This window comes from Scylla paramamosain, chromosome 36, assembly GCF_035594125.1.
Source record: "Scylla paramamosain isolate STU-SP2022 chromosome 36, ASM3559412v1, whole genome shotgun sequence".
NCBI classification, from domain to species: domain Eukaryota; kingdom Metazoa; phylum Arthropoda; class Malacostraca; order Decapoda; family Portunidae; genus Scylla; species Scylla paramamosain.
This window is the reverse complement of record NC_087186.1, coordinates 1,436,006-1,442,492: the sequence shown is the minus strand read 5'-3', so window position 1 is coordinate 1,442,492 and position 6,487 is coordinate 1,436,006. Positions and strand designations below refer to the sequence as shown.

The window sequence follows — 6,487 nt, the reverse complement described above, 5'->3', positions numbered from 1 at the left end:
CGCACCCCCCTCAACTATTTCTTCATTAACTTCTGCAACATTCGTGGTCTAAGATCTAATTTTCAATATGTAGAACACCACCTCTCCTCTTCTAAACCTCATCTTCTTTTCCTCACTGAAACTCAGGTGTCAGAGGCAACTGATATTAGTCCCTTTTCTGTTCCCTCCTACTTTATCTATCCTCATTTTCGATCCAAAAGCTGGATGTCACGTTTATGTGCGCAGTGACTTAAACTGCTTTCGTGCCTACGCTCTTGAATCTTCCGAGTTTTCCACCATCTGGCTACAACTACAAAGTCACTCTCATACTAAATTTATCTGTGTTGTATACCTCTCACCTAACTCCTCTGACTAAAAGAAATTCCTTGACTACTTAACTTCCAAAGTGGAGCACATTCTGACCCTCTTTCCTTTTGCGGAGATCTCCATTCTTGGAGACTTCAATGTTCACCACCAGTTTGGCTTTCCTCTCCCTTCACTGACCATTCTGGTGAACTAGTCTACAACTTTGCTATTCTCCACGACCTAGAGCAATTGGTGCAACACCCTACTCATATTCTTGACCGTCTTGGAGATGCACCCAAAATTCTTGACCTTTTCCTTAATCCTTCTGCTTATGCTGTCACTCTTTCTTCTCCGTTGGGCTCCTCCGATCACAATCTCATATCTGTATCTTGTCCTATCGCCCAACCCTCCTCAGGATCCCCCTAAGTGAAGGTTCCTCTGGCGTTTTGCCTCTGCTAGTTGAGGGGACTTAAGGAGGTATTTTGCTGATTTTCCTTGGAATGACTACTGCTTCCGTGTCAGAGACCCGTCTTTGTGTGCTGAGCGCATAACAGAGGTAATAGTGTCTGGCATGGAGGCGTACATTTCTCACTCTTTTTCTCGTCCTACACCTTCTAAACCTTGGTTTAATACAGCTTGTTCTCGTGCTATACATGATAGAGAGGTCGCCCACAAAAGGTACTTAAGCCCTCCATCACCAGAATCTCATGCACTTTATATTTCTGCCCGGAACCATGCTAAGTCTGTTCTCCAACTAGCCAAAAAACTCCTTCATTAACAGAAAGTGTCAAAAGCTTTCAAGATCTAACTCCCCTCGTGACTTCTGGCATCTAGCCAAAAATATCTCCAATAACTTTGCTTCTTCTTCTTTCCCTCCTTTATTTCATCTAGATGGCACCACTGATATCACATCTATTTCTAAAGCTGAACTCTTCGCTCAAACCTTTGCTAAAAACTCTACCTTGGACGATTCTGTGCTTGTTTCTCCCTCTCCTCCACCCACTTACTACTTCATGTCACTTATTAAAATTCTTCGCAATGATGTTATCCATGAGGAGGTATTTTGCTGATTTTCATTGGAATGACTACTGCTTCCGTGTCAGAGACCCGTCGGGCCTAAACCCTCGGAGGGCTTATGGACCTGATGAGGTCCCTCCTGTTGTTCTCTGAAACTGTGCCTCCGTGCTTGCACCTTCCCTAATCAAACTCTTTCAGCTCTGTCTGTCAGCATCTACCTTACCTTCTTGCTGGAAGTTTGCCTACATTCAACCTGTCCCTAAAAAGGGTGACCGTTTTAATCCCTCAAATTACCGCCTTATTGCTTTAATTTCCTGCCTATCTATAATTTTCGAATCTATCCTCAACAGGAAGATTCTTAAACATCTATCACTTCACAACCTTCTATCTGATTGCCAGTATGGGTTCCGTCAAGGCCGCTGTACTGCTGATCTTCTGGGTTTCATTACTGAGTCTTGGTCATCCTCTTTTAGAGATTTTGGTGAAACTTTTGCTGTTGCCTTGGACATATCAAAAGCTTTTGATAGAGTCTGGCACAAAGCTTTGATTTTCAAACTACCATCCTACGGCTTCTCTCCTTCTCTCTGTAACTTCATCTCAAGTTTCCTTTCTGACCGTTCTATTGCTGTTGTAGTAGACGGTCATTGTTCTTCTAAATCTGATAACAGTGGTTTTCCTCAGGATTCTGTACTGTCAACCACTCTCTTATTATTATTCATTAATGATCTTCTAAACCAAACGTCTTGTCCTATCCACTTTTATGCTGATGATACCACCGTGCACTTTTCCACGTCTTTTCATAAATGTCCAACCCTTCAGGAGGTAAACATTTCATGAAGGGAAGCCACAGAACGCTTGACTACTGATCTTTCTAAAATTTCTGATTGGGGCAGAGTAAACTTGGTATTGTTTAATACCTCAAAAACTCAATTCCTCCATTTATCAACTCGACACAACCTTCCAGACAACTATCCCCTCTTCTTCAATGACACTCAACAGCCCCCCTCTCCTACACTGAACATCATCGGTCTGTCCTCTACTTATAATCTTAAATGGAAACTTCACATCTCATCTCTACCTAGAACAGCTTCTCTGATGTTAGGCGTTCTGAGACATCTCCGCCAGTTTTTCTCACCCCCCAATCTGCTAACTCTGTACAATGGCCTTATTCGTCCATGTATGGAGTATACTTCACATGTCTGGGGGGGTTCCACTCATACTGCTCTTCTAGACAGGGTGGAATCAAAAGTTTTTCGTCTCATCAACTCCTCTCCTCTAACTGACTGTCTTCAGCTTCTCTGTCATCGCCGCAATGTTGCATCTCTAGCTATTTTAATGCTAACTGCATGCCTCACCACCTCCCGCGGCCTCGCTGCACAAGAAATTCTTCTTTCTCTCACTCTTATTCTGTTCACCTCTCCAATGCAAGAGTTAATCAGTATCCTCAGTCATTTATCTCTTTCGTTGTTAAACTCTGGAATTCCCTGCCTGCTTCAGTATTTTTACCTTCCCGTTACTTGAATTCCTTCAAGAGGGAGGTTTCAAGATGTTTATTCTTCAATTTTTTACTACAGCATTGGACCTTGTTCGGGGACTGGCATCTCAGTAGGCTTTTTTTTTTTTTGGGGGGGGGAGATTTTTCTTGCCCTTGAACAGTGTCCCTCCAACATTAAAAAAAAACTGAATATATATATATATATATATATATATATATATATATATATATATATATATATATATATATATATATATATATATATATATATATATATATATATATATATATATATATATATATATATATATATATATATATATATATATATATATATATTATATAATGAGTGCAAAACTAGGGCACAGTTAACCTACCTTAATTAGGCTCACCAAGCACTCACCACAAGAACCCACTGATTAATTTAAACCTCCTGCTTAGGTTCACAGAAACCCGGGCCACAATTTAAAAATTTAATGGTTGAGTACATAATAAAGAAAACACAAATGAGTACATAATAAAGAAAACACAAATAAAATATGAGTGCTTAACACTCTTAGAGGCCACACTGCTGGCACTCCAAAATACCTGATCCCATGAGAAAATGGGTAAATCCACATACAAATAACCAGGAGAAATAAACACTTCACGCACCAACACAAGAAATGTTATATGCCACTGACACTGTCCCACCCTAACCAGTACCCCCAGGACCCTCACACCCTATAGGCCCAACCGCACACCGACCCAACGCGCTGAAGGTACACCACTACCACTACCCTGAAGTACTGCAGCTCTTCCTCCATGCACGGCGGTACTAACACCATAGCAGCCAGGGACAGCAAGTTCCTCACTGCAGCCTCCTTAGTTCACAGTATCTGCTACGGTGCCACCTCACTGACGTCCCACAGCACACTGCCAAGACCAAACTCCTGCCAACCAAGCGTACAAATCACCACCCTATCTCCCAATAATGTCCCCCAATGTACACTGTTTCACCATGAAAGAATACAACAAATCCCAATAACATACCTGCAAATCAAATGGCAAATCCACCACTACTCTGCACCCTGTCTCTCTCTCGCTCGCCTCTCCCGCCAAAATCCCCACAACAACAAACCTTCAGGGCCTTAAGACTCGTTTTGGCGGGCCTCGCTGACTAGTCTGTGAGCCTTTCACAGGCGCGCCCACTTCAACTTCTTACATAAATATATATATATATATATATATATATATATATATATATATATATATATATATATATATATATATATATATATATATATATATATATATATATATATATATATATATATATGTTGCTCTTGGCCAGTGTCCTTCCTATATAAAATATATATATATATATATATATATATATATATATATATATATATATATATATATATATATATATATATATATATATATATATATATATATATATATATATATATATATATATATATATATATATATATATATATATTTTTTTTTTATATAGGAAGGACACTGGCCAAGAGCAACAACAATACAATAAAAAATAAATAAATAAATAAATGCCCACTGAAACGCTAGTCCCATAAAAGGGCCAAAGCAGTAGTCAAAAATTGATGAATAAACGTCTTGAAACCTCCCTCATGAGGGAATTCAAGTCATAGGAAGGTGGAAATACATGAACAGGCAGGGAGTTCCAGAGTTTACCAGAGAAAGAGATGAATGATTATGAATACTAGTTAACTCTTGCATTAGAGAGGTGGACAGAATAGGGGTGAGAGAAGAAAGTCTAGTGCAGTGAGGCTGCAGGAGGAGGGGAGGCATGCAGTTAGCAAGGTCAGAAGAGCAGTTAGCATGGAAATAGCGGTAGAAGACAGGTAGAGATGCAACATTGCGGCGGTGAAACAGAGGCTGAAGACAGTCAGTTAGAGGAGAGGAGTTGATGAGACGAAAAACTTTTGATTCCACCCTGTCTAGAAGAGCAGTATGAGTGGTTTAGGTTTTCGGTTTTCTTCGGTTTTCTTTTTTTCTAGTAGATTATAGTTTTTTTTTTTTTAATCACCAGCATTAACTGCAAATTTAGTTCTGTAATATTTTTATTTTCCTATAATTATTATTTCTATAACTTTGTTTCCAAACGACTTGAAAGTGTTTCCGTATGTTAATGGCCATTTTGCTAACTGTTTCATGAGTTTTTTTTTCGTTGTTTGATTAAGCTTTTGATTTCTGAAACGATATATGGTTTGCCAATATGTTTGGTTTTCTTTTGGATTGTTATTAGATGAAAGTGTTAATTATAAAACTAAAAAAAAAAAATTTCATAAAAGATATCAAATGTCATTTACCTCCAGCAATTGGGTAGTCCACGTGAAATCAAATAATACAGCTTTGAATGTGCCTATGTTTTCAATACCAAATTTTCTTTGAATTAAGTTATTAAGTTAAAATTATTAATGTTACTGGCGAGAGGAAATGAGCTGAAAATGGGAAAGTGATCACTAATTGAGCTGAATATTATTCCACTTTTAGCGAAATTACCAAAATTATTAATCCATATATAGTCAATGAGTGTGGCTGAGTTACTTGTGACACATGTTGGGTTGATAACTATGGAAAACGTTAACCTATTTTGAGAGTTTATGTCACTATAATTCATAATATTAATATTACAGTCACCTATGATATAAACAACTATTTTATATATTGACATAAAAGTAACAATGGCAGTAACAGATTTAAAAAAAAAAAACATCAATACTGGTTTTAGGGTGTCTGCATATCATGCCGACTATAAATTTGTGTGTTTGAGATAGTTCAAGGAATAATGAGTCAATGTAGGGTAACTGTAAAGAAATATCATTAAGTCTATTTCCCTTGAACTTGCATAGATAAATGGTGACTCCACCACCATGAGTATCCTTGTTGTTGAATTATACATCGTATCTTTGCAAGAGAAAAAGTTGACATACGGCATCACTGAGGCGAGTTTCACAGAAACCTAGAATGTCAGATCTCAAGTTAGATAATGATTAACACAGGTGTGTAGGTGATGAGGTAAGCTACGTACTAATGATAAATGTTAGTAAATTTATGTAAGGATGTGTCTCATTGATGTAAGTCCGACATTCATCATAAAAAAAAAGTAATTACAATCAGGTTCATGAATATTAAATTGAAGTAGGGAATTGTTAACAACATTATAATTTTCATAATATTTAACTGGATTACATATTTTACTATCAATAAAGTTTAAGGGGCAATTGAGTTTTTCATTATTTAAATAAGAAATAAGGTTATTGTTATTTAAACTCGCAAAAGGATATACATAATTATCCATAATATTATGGATAAGTCAGTTCACATTGAGAGTTATCTACGTATACAACACAGGAAGGAGGTGTAGGTGTAATGACGGAGCGACCAAAGCACATATCCGTTAAGTGTGAAGGTTGGGTTGAGAGAGAGAGAGAGAGAGAGAGAGAGAGAGAGAGAGAGAGAGAGAGAGAGAGAGAGAGAGAGAGAGAGAGAGAGAGAGAGAGAGAGAGAGAGAGAGAGAGAGAGAGAGAGAGAGAGAGAGAATGTGTATGTGTACAATAGGCAGAACTCCCTCATATTCTTCACACTGTCAGGGTGCCTTCCATACATGAGATGGAGACGTGAATATTTTGTAGAAGCCTGCTTGGAGATGAGCATTCT

At 37.9% G+C, this 6,487-nt stretch overlaps 1 long non-coding RNA gene across 1 annotated transcript; it reads right to left on the bottom strand.

The window, feature by feature from the left end:
- Positions 1-3,256: 3,256 nt before the first annotated feature.
- On the bottom strand, positions 3,257-3,954 carry LOC135090774 (uncharacterized). Its single transcript, XR_010262108.1, has 2 exons — positions 3,830-3,954; positions 3,257-3,729 (listed from the first exon to the last, which is right to left on the bottom strand). It is a non-coding gene; the product is annotated as an uncharacterized LOC135090774 (long non-coding RNA).
- Between the last annotated feature and the right edge of the window lie 2,533 nt (positions 3,955-6,487).